This window comes from Pagrus major, chromosome 16 (assembly GCF_040436345.1).
Source record: "Pagrus major chromosome 16, Pma_NU_1.0".
Taxonomy (NCBI): Eukaryota; Metazoa; Chordata; class Actinopteri; order Spariformes; family Sparidae; genus Pagrus; species Pagrus major.
The window spans coordinates 19552705-19569074 of record NC_133230.1 but is presented as its reverse complement, the minus strand read 5'-3'; positions in this window follow the sequence as shown (position 1 = coordinate 19569074).

The following is a 16370-nucleotide window of genomic DNA, read 5'->3' as shown; positions in this document are numbered from 1 at the left end:
AAACAAACCTGAAATGGAGAACACAGAGGGGATGCTTTACAAATACACAGCTCTGAGGTGTGTGGAGTTAAAAAAAAATATGAGGGTATCACAACCAAAATCACTCCCACTGGAAATCTGAATGCAATTAGCATCATTTATTCCTCTTGAATTTGAAATTGACGCACCTGAATCAAATGCGTCTGCTCCCTGAGGTATCCATTACGCACAGGCAGAAAAAGAGAAGAATCCCCAAATCATCAATTCTCATATAAAAAAAAAACTCAATAATTAAATTATCTTGCGGCACCTCACCTATGTCTCCTCGACACTCCAAGCGGTCATATTTGATCAGACTTTTTTTTAAATCCAAGCGTCGAGCTGTTGTTGGAAGTGGTACCACAGGTGTACTGCGCTGGAGGAGGACCTGGACGTTTTGACGGGACTGCTGCATCGCGCATCGTCCCAGTGAAACACGCTCCTCCCACCTAAAGAGGGAGAGTGCGCTCACCAGTCTGACCCCCGGCTGGGAAGAAGTGCTCAGGCAGTTGCAGAGAGCATTAGGTGCATTAATTCTATAAATGCAATAATTATTGCCTCGGGGAAAGCTCTTTTAAGGGAGGTGAGAAGGTCCCTGCATACCATTATTTCTGCTTATTTTCTTGATCATAATTCTGCCTTGAACACAAGCCAATCTGTCTTCCTTTAGTTTGAGAGTGGAGGAAGTGTTCAGACCCTACACTTGAGTAAAAGTAGCAATACTACAATATAAAAATACTCTATTACAAGTAAAAAATCCTGCATTCAACATCTGTCCCCCAGATACAGAAGTGTTCTCAGCTGAGTCTACTTGAATTATTCAAGGTAAAAATGCTCATAATGCATCAGAAAGGCACCTTATGTGCTACATTTTTATACATTATATTATTGCATAGTGCAACTGTGTCAGAGACAGTTTCATTGAGATGTTTATTGTGTATGTTTCAGTCATAACTTCATGATTATTCGAGCTCATAAAGTCGTTAAAAAGTGATTAAAAATGTCATAAATAAGGTGTTAAAATGTGCCTTAAAGGTACTTAAAAGTGTTTGGTTAAAGATGCATGGCCTTTTATGTAAGGTATTTATTTAATGTTGCCATGCCATGTGGTGATGTCATGGGTCAGTGGCATTATGGGTCAGAACCAACATGGCTGCAGAAGAAGAGCATACAGCTCCAAAATAATGTTTTTCTACACGTGGTCCAAGAGGCGCACACAGTAGGCTAATTGTCTTTCATTCATTTCATATTTATGTATAATGTTGTTAACGTGCCCTTATATGAGCATTGGTGATACATTTCCACAATGTATGATGCGCGGCTATTATTTTATTGTACCGGTGTAGCTACGTGTAGACTAGAGTTATATGAGCACTGTTGTAGCTTGAGGTGAAGCTAATCTTACCAAATACAAATGATCTTATTGGACGATTGCATGTTTTGTAAACCCTAATCTAATGTAACTAGTAGGTAGGGCTGCACAATAAATCAAAATATCACTGAAATCGAGAAATATCCAAATAGCACAAGCTGCAATTTTTTTGGATCTAGGTAAAATGTGTGACAAAACAGCATTATAATGAAGTACTGTAGCATATTTATAATGCTTTACAGCAATGATTACAACTCATTAGGACTCTGATGTCTATCTCTTCCTCCCATTTTGAAATGATATTGAATGACTTCCCTTACACATCGCCAACCTGACATCAACAGTATGGCCTCATTCTATTCTTAGTCCTCTTATTGCTGTCCACAATCTCCCTTCATCCTTCCCACGGGCAGCAGGGAATAGTATTTTCCTTCCCACGAAGTGTATGGCTAATAGTCTTGACGGCCTAATTATATGTTCCGCTTTCCTCTGACATTATTAGATTGGCAATAAAGGTTTTTGGAAATAGTAGTCAAGCAACCACCTGGGGAAAGCTACGAACTACGAAATATAAGATGCGACCTATGTCTTGTGCAGGTTTTGTAGACGATGTGAAAGAACACCAGTTTTCCACTTTTTCTTTCAGATTCATATCATTTAAAGGAGAGTTGTCAGGTTAAAAACAGGTTTTCCAGTTCTGAGTCTTGACAGCGAGAGCACATGTGATCCATATATGAATGCAAATAAGCAGCAAATCAATTCAGTATTTCATTTGAATGGCATGAAGAGAGTACGCAGAATCTCCCTTTTGTTTCTTCTCGCACACAGTCTATCTGCCAGAGAAAGACAAAAAGGCACACACACACCACAGCAGCTACGAGCAGATGTGAGAGGAGGAGAAGCGGATAAGTCTCCTCAGATTTGATATAATCTTTGGAGAGGTCTCCGCTCTCATATAACCCCGGTTCAATTTGGCCCGTGTGTTTATTTTCAGACCTCCAGAGACAGAGCTCACAGCCCAGCCGTAACATTACAGCTTCCGCAGCTACCAACCAGATCCACATCACTCAGTCCTTTTTTTTTTTAATGAAATGTCTGAGGTTTGTATGTGCTTTATTAAAGTGAAGGAGTCATCCACTGATCTATTTTTTTTCTCCCGACCACTGATCTCATCTGGTATCTGATTTTTATCTGCTTCGGTGTAGGGTGCTCCAGGTATAAATTGGATATTATGGATCTGAGGATATTAGTGTGTGTGTGTGTGTGTGTGTGTGTGTGTGTAGTGGTGGTTTGAGGTGAAATTTGGTTTCCGATAGGGCTGCAACTAACAATTCTTTTCATTATGGAATAATCTGCTACTTAGTTGATCAATTAATTGATTACATGTTTAGTCTATTAAATGTGAAAAAAAATGTTCATTGCAATTTCCGAAAGACCAAAGTGACGTCTTCAAATTGCCGAAACCCAAAGACTCTTCATTTACTATCTCAAATGACAAGGAAAAGCAGCAAATCCTGACATTTAAGAAGCTGGAACCATCAAATGTTTGACTTTTTTGCTTGAAAAATGGCGGTAACGCTTAATCTGCTCATCTGTCTGATGCTAGGGTCTAGCTAAAGTAAATATTTTTTCTTAGTCTTCTATAGCAGTAAACTTAATATAAGTAGGAAAAAAACAAGCAATATCAATGTGTCAACTGATATTGAAATTGAAATGATATGAAATGTTATAGGCCATATAGTCAATAAATTAATTACGATACTAATTAACAGCTGAATCAATAATGAAATGAATCCCTAGTTGCAGCTCTCTGTGGCAGGTGAAGTTTAAATACCACTGCGGTCAGACCTCATTTCTACTAATTATGCGTCTGCAGGGAAGGGCCATTTCACGCTGATCTCCGTGATTCAGGAGTCTTATTTATGCTCTCTGTGAAGGTCATTCCCACACTGAGCAATTTCCCCTTTCCACACAGGTGAGGAAGCATTACACACCATAAAGGCACAGTTAGATCAGCCCATTGGTGTAAATTACTTCATTTCAAGTCCACTGGAGATTTGAAATGATTTCATCTGAATTCTTAGCACGCGGTTGCAGGGTGTGGAAAAGTCTGTCATCGCACTCCAAAATCAGATTTAATGAAATCCCCATTCAGTCGACATATACCGGGTTTTGATACAGATCATTTCATTCAGACTCTCAGATGGCACACGTTGGTTTGCAGGAAATTAATCTGGAGGATTGAATTCTAAACACAATTATAACGCTGGCTAATAACACGCTGTGTGGCTTCCCAGTTCCTCCCTGTCCAGTGGATTTCAGGCAGATCATTAGGACACATCATTAGACAGGGGAGCACGCCAGGTGGAGCGCAACAGGGCTCACAGACATGTTGGACAACAGAAAACCTGCCATTACACTATGGCAGATTTAATATATTTTATATATATGCACATACAGGGTGCTTATGGAAGACTTACACGATACAAGGGAAGAAGCACAGAGAATAAAGTTGAAAATGAATTACACCATAATTTAATCACTACAGAAACAGAACCAACAGATGTCTTTGTCTGTCCTGTAGCCGATGTCTTCTTAGAACAGCTTTGTCATAAAAATGAGTCAAACCTCCTGTGGCACTTCTACTTGGTGAACAAATGTAACTTGACATAAATATGATGTATTCACTTTGTATTGTGCACACACTGAAAAGGTGGAGTTGTTGGCGTCACTATTCTTTATCTCCCAACTTTGTTTCTGATGATATGACAGGACGTACAAGCTCATCAAGTAGGACTGCAACTATTGATTATTTTCATTATGGATAAATCTGCAGATTACGATGATGCTCATCACAGTTTCTCAGAACCCAAAGTGACGTCTTCAGATTGTGTCTTTTGTCCAACCAACAGTCAGAAACCCCAGTGACTCTTCATTTACTATCACACAAAAAAAGCAGCAAATCCTTATATTTAGTAAGCTGGAATCGGCAAGTGTGTGAACATTTATCCTTGAAAAATGACTGAAATGGTTAATTGATGACCAAAATAGTTGGCTAACTAATTTTCGTTCCACTCATCGATCAACTAATTGTTTCAGCTCTACCTCCAATGTCAGTTTTGTTTCAGAGATGGATCTGATATTGGATCCCAAAAACTACAGAACTGTTTCTCAGTATTTCATCATCATTTTTAAATCATATACTTACTCTTTTATAGCTACAGCTTCTGACCAAGCCTAGCCTCTTGTTTTATTCTCCAGTCGCAATAATGTACACCATGTTAATAGTTTCTCTATTAGTTACTCATGAATTTAAAAAATACTTTACCATCTTAAAAGTTGTCGTCTTATTCCCAAAATCTTGCCTTCTTTCATTCTTATATTTGCGCTGCTTTAAATACCCTGTAACTAAACATGATTTTTTTTAGTAATCTAAAGCTGCCAACCATCTGTCCATATCATACCATTTATATGAGGATCATCTCCATATAGAGCAAAATTGTACAAAAGACCTGAAACTATTGTGCTACTGAATCAGACCGTATGTGTAGAGTCTTGTCACTTCAGGGGACGGCTCTGTAGTTGACAGACGGAGCCAATTTTTTCAGTCAATTTGGTCTCTTGACACCAATTTTCATTGTCATGATTGTGTGACGGTGTCATTAAGCCAGCTTCAATTCTCCTGTCTCTGCGGGTAACAGGCAGGCAGACGGAGAGAGGAGATATGTGTGTGATATGGCTGCTAATTCTATTTTGACTGCCTTCTCAACTACCAAAAACATGCAGTAATTAGTCACAAAGGAGAAACCTGTGTCTGCCTCGGGGGATGACTGGCTTATTTAATTGCACGGCTATGTTGAAAGATAAAATCGCGTTGACACTTCCTCAGTGATTTGGCTCCACATTTTCTTTGGTTTTCCACAGAATTAGCCCCATTACATCAACTTCAACAGAAGTTCGATTACCAGACAGGATACAGGATGTGTTGTATATACTTCTACGAGGCTCTTAGGTAGTTCAACAAATGCTATATTACTCATATGTACAAAACATGTCGGCTCCAAAAAGATGCTTTTAGTGCCAAACAACATAGTCCAGATGCTCTTGGATAATCCATCAGCCTCTTTATTGTCAGCATGCTGAGGAGAGAAAAAATAGTTCCTCTTTTTAGCCTGAGTGCTCCTGCTGAAACATGGCATGGAAACGGAGAGCACTCTTTCAAATATACCAATTATATGGAAGGTGGAGTTGAGACGATCCGTCTCCTGCTGACGGGCGGCCTACAATGCATTTTTCCTGTCTCTATCCTGAGGGCTGACTCCTCTGCAGCATCGTCCTCAGGGTGTTGGCAGAACTTCAAGCACCTTCAGCTTCGCCTTTCATGCTTCTGCTGCTCGAGAATATTCTCGGATAAGAAAAATGGTGAGATGAATTTTTAAAGGGAAAACTATTAGCCTCATCTTCAGTTCCTGCATTAACCCATACATTTTTTAATGGTTTATACATCAACAGTGAAGTGAGTTTGACGGCAGCAACATTTGTGGTTATTTGCATAACTCATGCAGTGTTTAGCTGCCCCAAACAGCTAGATTGCTTTACTGTACACTAGCTGTAAGCTAACGTTAGCGACCAAGGTTGTGTGTGTCTGTGTGGTTAAATTCAGGACAGCTCTCAGTAAATGAAGTACTTGCTGGAGGCTCTCGGCAGTCAACATTACAGTACTTAAACTCCTGAAAACAGAGGTCAGCTCTGCAAATCGCTGCTGCGGTCAGGTTGATAAACAGGAGTGACGATAAGTGAGTGATAAGTGCCTCAAGGTGATTATTCTCCAGACAGTCTGGCTCTAATTCAGACGCTCTAGCAGGCTCTAAGCAGCTGAGCAGTGGTTCTTGTCCGCGCACCCCCCCACCCCCCCGGCTCCGCCTGGCCATCCACGCAACGCTCGGCAAACATCTTTTGCTTTGTTATGATAGAGAGCCCCCTAGCAGCAGACATTTGTGCGCTTAATGACCAGATAGACTGAAGTAAGAATTATTTAAAAAATAGATTTTCCAATGCTTTTTTTAGATGATGAGAAATGTGGCTCCATGACCATGCGTTGTCATGCATTTCTATAGTGTTTAGGTTAATGGCTGTGGTCTACTTAATTAGTAATAAATGACAACAAATTGATGGTGTTGAAGTTATTGGCAATTTAAAAACTCATCAGCTGTTTGAAGGTAATGAGTCATTTTATTGTTACGTATTGATCGCAGGATGATTGATGTCAGTTCCTTTGTCTGCCATTATGTCCTCTGATCAATAAAGCACACATGAACTGAACGTACTTCAGATCACTCACTCCACAGCTGTTTCTACAGGACTTCAAGTGCATTGCTCAGACCACTGTTTTGCACTAGTGTTGCATCAACTGGGAGCTTTTTTCTGTGGCGAAAAGGGCGATTAATCTTTTTAAATAGGGTTTTTTTCATGTCCTTTTTTTGACTCCCTCGGAACAAACAGCTCCTCCAGACCCAGAAACCAAGACTCGCTTTGATTTTCTGACGCAACACTTCCCCTAATCTCCTGCCATTTAAAACCACAACGCACCGTCACACTTCAAATAAGACTGGACCTTTCTCAGGTTCTTGAGTATTCTTTAAAATGTTAAGGAATAAGAGTGCTTCATTGATCGGTGGTGTGTCACTTAATATGCTCTCTCAAGTGTGTCAAATGTAGGAATTTAAGGTCTGGCAATAACTATTTAACCTCAATGAACCTCAGCCAGAAGCTTGTACTTTCCAATATTGCCACAATGGTATTTTACTAGAGGAGGAACATTTCAACAGCATCCTTTTTTCTGTTGTTTTAATCATTTTCAAAGCAAAATAGCTACATAACCCCCCAGCGTTACCAGAGTTAAGACTGTCCAATCACATCACAATATTAATCATTGCAAAATATCATTCCCCAGCCCTCAAACAGCAGCTACCTGAAACACTAACTGTGATCTGCAGGAGGCAGGAACTAAATGATGATATTTCTGGAGTTTGCCATCTGCTCGGATGTGAGCCTGCGTGCAGAGATGTTAACTAAATTTCATTAATGGAGACAGTGCTGTTGTTATCGCCATGGCAGCTGCAGCCTCTCATTGTCAGGAAAGCACTAAGGTCGTGGAGGAAGCAGATGGACAAGACTGATTGTGAGAGTAGGTGGGAGTCAAAGAGAATGATTGAGGCAGGAGAGAGAAGAAAAAGAATGAGAGAAATTTAGAGGAATGACTTCCCCTGATGCCACCTTCACCTGATGCCAGTTATTACTGTCTTGTTACCATGGGAACAGGAGGGTGATGCTTTCTTTTGGGGCGTATTGCACCTTGCTTAGGGTGCAATAACAAACAGATCACCTCTTTACCCTTTAATTGAGTCGAGATATTTTTTCACTTTTATTAAGGCTAGAGAAAGGTCATGGTTTTGGTTGAATGTTAATTCAAAATCTATTTGTAAATTAGTTAAGAGACATATTTTCCATTTTCCATTCTAAAATCAGGCTAAGTTTCATGAAAAAAAAAATGAAAATTGGTGCCCATGTACATGAATCCATTTCAATGACTATTTCACAAACTGCTGTGATACTGGACCTGGATATCCAAAAGTGACCCAGACGCAGAGGGTTATCAAAGTGTGGATTCAAACTGGATCAAATAAGGCAGAAAACTGCTGCCACGCCACTCTGTAAAGGCTCTGAGTAGAAAGTAAACATTAGAGTAGTAGTGACAGCGCAAATTGATGTCCAGTTAGCGGTGATTTGATGCATCGCCGGCTCCAAGTTAAGAAACTGATTCCCGAAGCACGACTGTGGACAGAGAGCCGGTTTCACCTTTTCCATCACATTCAGTTAACCCAGCTAATAGGTTAATGTAAGTTCTGTAGGGCTCTTAAAGCGAGGCCCAGTCCAAATATACAATTACGTCCCTTGCACCTACCACTTAGCCTTACCCCTCTATCTTGTGTGTTGATGCCTAGAGGTGGAGTGTCCCGATTCTTGTTGGAATAGAGGGGTAGGGCTGGTGTTTGGCTGTCGTATCAATGGGGTGGGGTGGGGTGGGGTCAAAATTGGAAATGGGATTGGACCTTAGTGTTGAGCCCTGCTCTGTTACATGATATGTTCGTACTGACGCGCCTTCTTGCAGAGGGCAAATGGGTTTTGCAAGTGTGCATGTCTGCGTTTTTGTGTTTTTGCATTTCCCTGCGTGCCGTGTATGGTGCATGAATGTGAAAGTGTGCTTTCTTAACTGGCCTCCAAGGCCTTTTGCAGACCTATCTAGAAACCCAAGGCAGGGAGCAAAATTGCACAGGCGCTGGCGAGGGCTGATAGCCAGGCACTCACGTAAAGCAAACACCAGAACTGACAGGCAGAACAGGTAAATACACCACAACACTCGCTGAGAGAATCCATCCGCTTTATAATGGTTCTCCCCAGGCACAGATTAAACGCAAGCCCTTGCTGTGAACAAACATGGACGCTACATTGTGTGATTTATGTAACTGATTTGTCAAGGTCAGTTAATCCGCCGCTGAATACGTTAAAACTTTCAACGCAATGACATCATTTTGCCTCGGTCATACAGCTGGCACCCCTGTAGCTGTGATTTTAGTTTATTAATGTGAAACCTGTTCTTGTGCCTTGGAGGTGTTCTGCTGCCATTGTTGTGTCCATATGTTTGCCTCGGAATATAATAGAGATTAATGGTGTTGTTACAGTGCTCTGTTTGTTCTCCCACACTCCTAGCCTTGAACTTCTATCCATTACCAGCCTACATCCTGTCCGTCAACACACATAAAGAGTACTAAAGGACAAAGCAGAGTGGGTGTAAAGCAGACAGACAACGAGGGAAGACCTGAGTTAACACAACACTATGGAGCCCACGATGATACGAAAAAGCTCAGATGACTGAAATCGCCCTGCGTTACTCATGTTGAATAAACAAACTCCTCTTACAAATGACTATAAAACAAAGGTTCTCCTTGAAGAAAGGATGTGCGTCCTGCCCTCCTCAATGTCACCTACAAGTCTGAGGCCAAGCACCTGTCACTCATCCTGATGAGCTGACCGCCTCGAAGCACCATCCTTTCCACCGAGACTGAAGTTAAAGCATCCATTTGCAGGCGATCTGGTTTAAATTGTGCATCAACCATGATGGCTTCAAGATCACCAATTGTTTTGTCAGTGTAGCTGATCAATAACAGTTGAAAGTGTCAGACTGAATTGCACATTACATTTTTTTCAGTAGTTGTCAGGGCTTCAGCTGAAGCAAAAATCAAGAAGACAACAAAAGATTTTGAAGGAACGAATCTATAAACAGTTAATGTTCGACCAAATGATGCCAAGAATGAGGAGAGGAATAGGTGTGCTGTTGTTAAAATGACTCTCAGGAAACATATGTCTACACACATTCTCTTTATTGTCTCTCCACTAAGCTATTTAGACCCAGACTGTCAGTACGTAAAAGCACAATCAGTAATCAGTAAAGCATTTTATCGGCTCTTTGCACAAATTGACCATCATTTATCAGCAGGGGTCCTCAAGTGTCGCTCATCAGTGCTTGTCACTCCTCAGTTAACTCGCTGTCTTCTGGGATTTCAAGCTTTCCAAGTGGGGAGAGCTGTCAGAAGTGCCGGGCTCTGTGGTTTAGCTGGGAATCCTGTGTGGATGAAGTTTTCATGCACAGGCGGTCATACACAACATCTTTTGTCATATCTTTGTACATTTAAACAAACGAGATACAACATTTTGTTTTGGAGCTTTAAAAGACACTGGTAGGCAGATTACTGTCTGTAGTGTCTGTAGTCCGCCTTAATTTGACCAAAGTTAGCGGAGCGCTCCACTCAGTTTACCACTTTAACACCCCCACCCTCTTCAAAGCCACTCGAATCAGAGCCACAGCACTTTGGGAAAGGGAAAACAACATTTTACTGACCAACAACTGAATGCACACCTCTAACCAAATTGCAGCTTACCAGCAATGCCAAATGCAAATGGCTGTTTCTTGTGATGGCAGAGGATTAGTTTGGTCACACCAATTGGATTTGGTGGGAGGAAATGACTATCTATGCCTACAAGTGCTGGATGAGTCATCAAAGATGTTTTCTCATTTTGTAGAAATGTATTCTATGCTATTAAATACTAATACTATCCTATCATCCACTATACTATACCACATAATACCATACCACACTATATTATACTATATTATATTATGCTGTGCTATGCTATGCTATGCTATGCTATGCTATGCTATGCTATGCTATGCTATACACTATATTCCTATTTTTATGAGAATAAAATAGTTTTGTTATAGTTTTGGTTGAATCAACCACACTGTAAAATATTGACACAGTTCCACTTTCACATGTTGCTTGTGCACATTTATTGATGATATATTCCTGATCACACTCACCATTTATTGTTGATTGTCATCTGCTGCCTCTATAACCCTCTCATACAATGGCTCAGCAGCAGCCGTGGAGCAGAAATCAAGCAGAGGATAAAAACATTCCTCTCCTCGTCTAATTGAATCTCACCTTTCAACAGAAACCTGTGGCTGCCAGCTCAAGGTTAAGATAGAGTTCATATTGCCTCTCTGTCGACTCTCACTGACTAAAGTCACTCGCAATGAATTATTCACGTGCACAGTCACAGCTGAAAAGATGCCAGCACATGGGGAGATACACTCAGCCTGTTAGATCAAGCTACTTTCTGTAAAGCATTATTTGGAAAAGCAGCTTTCTCCGGCGGCATTTTTGCTTTTATTGTGTATATTTTGCGTTTTACAAGCCTACTCAACCACACATACTTATGAATGAGACGATGTCCTGCTCAGACACATTCACATCAAAACTGGTCCCGTTCACTGACACTCAAAGATCCCAGTCATGGCTTCCCCAAAATTTTCCATCAATTTCTCCCTTACACAGACTGGAACCGGATAATGAGACTGTCGGTGCTCCTCCAACTGTAACCAACATGATGGACCTAATTTCCTCTGTCGTTTTCCCATCTCCCATGATGCAACGGGACAACCGCTCTGTCAGCCACAGAGCGAGGGTTATCGTGTTAAAGAAAATGAAAAGAAAATGATACAAGCAGCGAAACTGGGGAATAACAGGCACCCCTGAATTACATTTTTCTACTTCGACTTTGTAGGGAAGTACTGTGTGCTAAAAAAAGATGAAAATGCTTCAACTGAAAATAGAAGTAAAACTGGCAACATATTGGAGTGTATAGAAGAAGCATCCACACACTCCAATTGGGGCAGTTTTATTCAGGTTTAGAAGAGAGTGTCGTCATTGGCAAGAGGCCTCACACATACATTGCAAATATGAAAACTAAACTAAATTGAAAGGAACAGCCAGCGAGAGAGGTGCATAATAGCAAAACTACAGTTTGACCTTGCTCTACCTACTCTGTGTTTGTTGCTGTTTCTTTCTCGTCTTCTTTCTCTAACGATTTCTTTCGCCTCTGCTGACAAAGGGAGGAAGCGAAAAAGGACTGAAAATGGACTCGATGAATAGATGGAAGCTGAAGAGGAGGTGAGAAGGTGCAGGAGGGAGTGTTTGTTGCGTATCGCTGCAGACGGAGGTGATGTTGGTTATAAAAAAAATGATGATGATGAAAAGAAGGAGATGAATGGGAGCTGGGTGGCAAAGAGGAGACAGAAATGCTGCTGCTACTTTAAAGGATTGATCAGTGGAGTGTGGTCAGATGCTTTAAACTTCAGTGACAAATCTGGTGGCTAGAGAAATCCACAGAGGTTAAATCCCTCTCTGGCCATACTGTGATGCAAGAAAACAAGATGTGAACAGAGTAAGTTCCTCTGGATGTTCTATTCATTTTCCTATTTCCTGAACATGTTTATGATTTATGGTTGAGGTTATGTCAAATATGTATTGTGATGAACTGAGGTTGGCATGCTAATCAGCTATCCTTTGCCTGCTCTGTCTGCAATACCACTTTGCACCACAAGAGGTGAAAGTCCCATAGCCTGAACTTAAGTGCAAGTCTCAAGGCTTATGTCCACGATGATGAAAAAAGGGAGATGAATGGGAGCTGGGTGGCAAAGAGGAGAGTGAAGTGCTGCTGCTACTTTAAAGGTTTGCTCAGTGGAGTGGGGTCAGATGCTGTGATTAGCTCTTACCAGGGACGTAAGCGAAATGTAGGGAGCAATAACATCCCTAATCCAAGAGGGCAAACACAGAAAACGGTTTCCTGTCTGCCTCCCTATGACACTGAAACAGCTCCCTGAGCGTTGGATTTCAGGAGAGTGTTTCTGCCCTCCAGCTCCAACCTTCTGGAGAACTTCAAAGATGTGCTGGAGCTCAGGAGGCATGTATAAAGCCAAACAGCATGGTGTGTGCTAATGCAGTAAGATGTGCTTAATATAAGAAGGGCAATGTGACTTTGTGTCCAATTTTTACTGATTAAATTCAACATGGTGGCACAGAATTGATCTTGAAACCCAAAACAGAACCACCAAATTGCAGATATTTTCTGTTGGTCTGTTATTTAAACATGGAATCATGGAAAATAACTATTTGTGTAATTACATACTAATTAAGGAAAACTAAAGACAGTAGAATTGGAGTAACAGTAGTTGATTTCCACATTTTTCTTTACAGAACTGCTCCGTTTAAACCCAAGTGAAAGAAATTAATCGTACTTATATGTCCAGTTGTAGACTTGCCTACAGACAGATGCTTTGCGCTGACTAATCTTATCTTTGTGTTGGCATTGGTGTAACTAGAGTCATTAATCTTACATAGCTACAAATCAATACGTTACCTCATTACTATCATCCTGCTTTAATGTGATAATTCTCAGTGTTGTAAGCTGTCATCAATTTTGTGTCAATTTTTATTGTTTCATGTGAACATTTTCTTATAAAAAAGGCATTTATTCTCTCCAGTTTTCATGGATTCAGTACAACAGTATGTAAGAAGATCTCAAAGATGACTCATAATATTAATAGCAACTCATACTGGGTTTTATGTTCATATCAGAATTGTTCCGGCAATAAAGAAGTCATCATTTTTCCAAATGGTAGATGTCTCATTTTGGAAGGCGTTCAATTTTTCATACCCAAATGGTTCTACTCATTTTCTCCTGATTATTGCAAATACTCCAGCATGGCCTCATTGGTTATGGAGCAAAAGATTTGGCTCTCACACATACATCCATTAGGTGCACAATGAGCTTGCTGTTTTTTATTTCTGACTCTGTAATCATGTTTTCCTCACAGCGAGCGGTGCGTATCTTTGGCAGACGACCCACCGAGTGGCCTTTGAATGTTCCTGCACAGCGAGGCAGAAGAATCTCAGACATTTTTAACAAATTTATGTCATCAGACAAGGCGTAGAAAACACATCATTGCTTTGATTGTAACTTTACGCAAATGTGAATATGAAGAATCAAGTGAACAAACACTCTTTCAGCAATAATGGTTGTTTTGATATTAAATCATTTCTGAATCCTTCACAGGGTTACTTGAACCAATCCCATCATGAAAACACCATTCACACTGGTAGACCTTTCTTTTTTTTCTGCCTTCCACTGAAATTCTGCATTCGTCTTCTAATCATACATGACACTATATAATTAATGTGATGGGATTGTCTTTGTATGAATCAAAAGCTCAAAGCCCAAAGCAGAAAATGATAATGATCTTCACCGAGCGTGTCATTGTCTTTGTCTTGTCGTTGTGTTGTGCCCAGAATGAAAAAACTAGTTTGATTGACATCCAACCTCATTATGATCTCTGTAAAGTTAAAACCATGTCTCTCTGTTGCTTGGAAACAGCCAGCTTTATGTGTCGGAAGACTCCATTAACTGTATACAGTTGGAGAGATAAGTGTACAGGTTTTGTGTTAAAGAAAAATCAGTCAAAATTAAAGCTTTCGGGGGAGCTGCATCACAACACTCAGTCGTAAATATATGACGAAGGTCACTATGGCTTCTTGTAAATAGAAAACTTATAATGAAAGCCTGCTTGTACTAGTAAAGTACCAAGTTGGCAGATAAAGTGATTTTGATGCAGAGTCTCATTTCTGGGTAATTGCTACATGCATTTTCTTGTGGGTGAGAGAATTTGCTCATTATAACTTGCCCATGTACAAGCTCCGTCCCCCTCAGGACAGAAGTGCCACCCAACAAACTGTCACCCAAATTAGACCAAAAATTAGCTGGATTCATGCTTTCCAAAAACACAAATTCAGGCAGCTCACAATCATTTTTAGCCCCCAAACAACAGTTCCTTAGATGCTTCAGGGTTTGCCATTTTTTCCACGGCATGTTTTCTGAGTTCCCTCACCCACCAAGGGGATACACCCCATGGATACCTTCCTCAAATGCATGACAACCCTAAAAGGTTAGATCTCTGTGATATATCCTCCCCCGCTGCGCCCGGAGCTTTTGAACTCTATACAAGCTCTCTTGGCAGAGAATATGAGGGTGGAAATAACAGACAAGCTTTTGTTGGCGATGCTAAGAAGGGCACACGAATCCTCAATTTACGTGCAACATCCAGGGTAAAATTATAAACCAGACCTACACCACTTAGGCCCGATTAGCAAAAATTGTCTGAGAAAGCTTCCTCAGCCTGTGATAGGTGTCGACAATCTCCAGCAAATCTTATCCACTCATTTTGGCTCAGTCCTGCGTTATTCAAATACTCAAAGGAGATTTTTGATACCCTGTGTGAGGTTATTGGGGAAAATGGTATCACTCCTTCACTGCCTTCCCGCCACTTGACCAGCCATCTGGTATCGACCATTTGGAAATCAAAGATACAGTGCCTCCTGCTCACACACACTGGATAAGAGTAGTCCCACATCTTATAAGATTGGAAAACATTTGACTCTCAACTAGTGGTTTATCCAGCCAATTTTATGACATATGAGGTCCTTTTTTTTCAGTACGTCAAGAGGATTAAATTCTCTCATAATGAGCTACATATCAGGCAGGTCATAGGCTGGATATTTAGTATGTAGGGGTGATGTGGTACCACAAATCCCAATCTTTAGACATTCCATTGTCTGATGTCGTGTGGTAGCAATTTGTCAATAACAAGATAGCCAAACCCTAAAGCATACCCTGGTTTATTTTCTTTTACTCTTAATGGGATCATAATTTACCAAAGGGAGGCCATACACTCATTAGGGTCATTTTCTTTAACCAGTGAGGTCACTTCCTGCTTTCCATTAGAAAGACTGCAGGTTTATGGCTTGGTCTATGGTTTATACGCATCAACCCAATCGCCAGACTAAATGTTTGCAATGTATGTTTCCGCAAACCGTGGATATGCTGTAACTCAACATTTCTTTAGGTTCAGTTTTATGTTTTGGTTTGGTTAGTTTGGGGACAAAAACCACTTGGTCAGGGCTAGGAAAACACAATGTTTTGGTTTAAAAGCATTGAACTGTGGTCACTGGTTTGGCAGCCTTCTCGCCTGTAACTCCACCACCATCCCACTTCACCTCCCGATATAAAAGTCAGGTCATAAATATTCAACTGGGTTGCCTGCATTGGCTTCACTTTCCGACCTGGAGGCTACGTCTACTTCTTTTAAAAAATCTGTGCTGTCAAGACAAGCAGACCAAATGTCACACCATAATTATGCTACCTACTTTTCTCCATCCTGTACAAGACTGCGTTTACAGCTGATTGTACAGTATGACAGTGTGGGTTTGGAGGAGAAAGGAACTGAAAAGGCAAAATGATACCTAATTAGGTACAAGCCTCAGGAGAATGAGACATCTGATTAGTGTGTCCCCTTCTCGGCCATGAAGAAAATCAAGCATGATTCGTGAGAGTGGCCACAGGTAATTTTGTACTAAGGCTTTGAATTTCACAGGGAGAGCTGAGAGATGACGCAAATTAGTCAACAGATTATCAATGTCAGTTTCACCTCGTAAAACGTGGAATTGTTGTCGAGCAGGTTTACTCT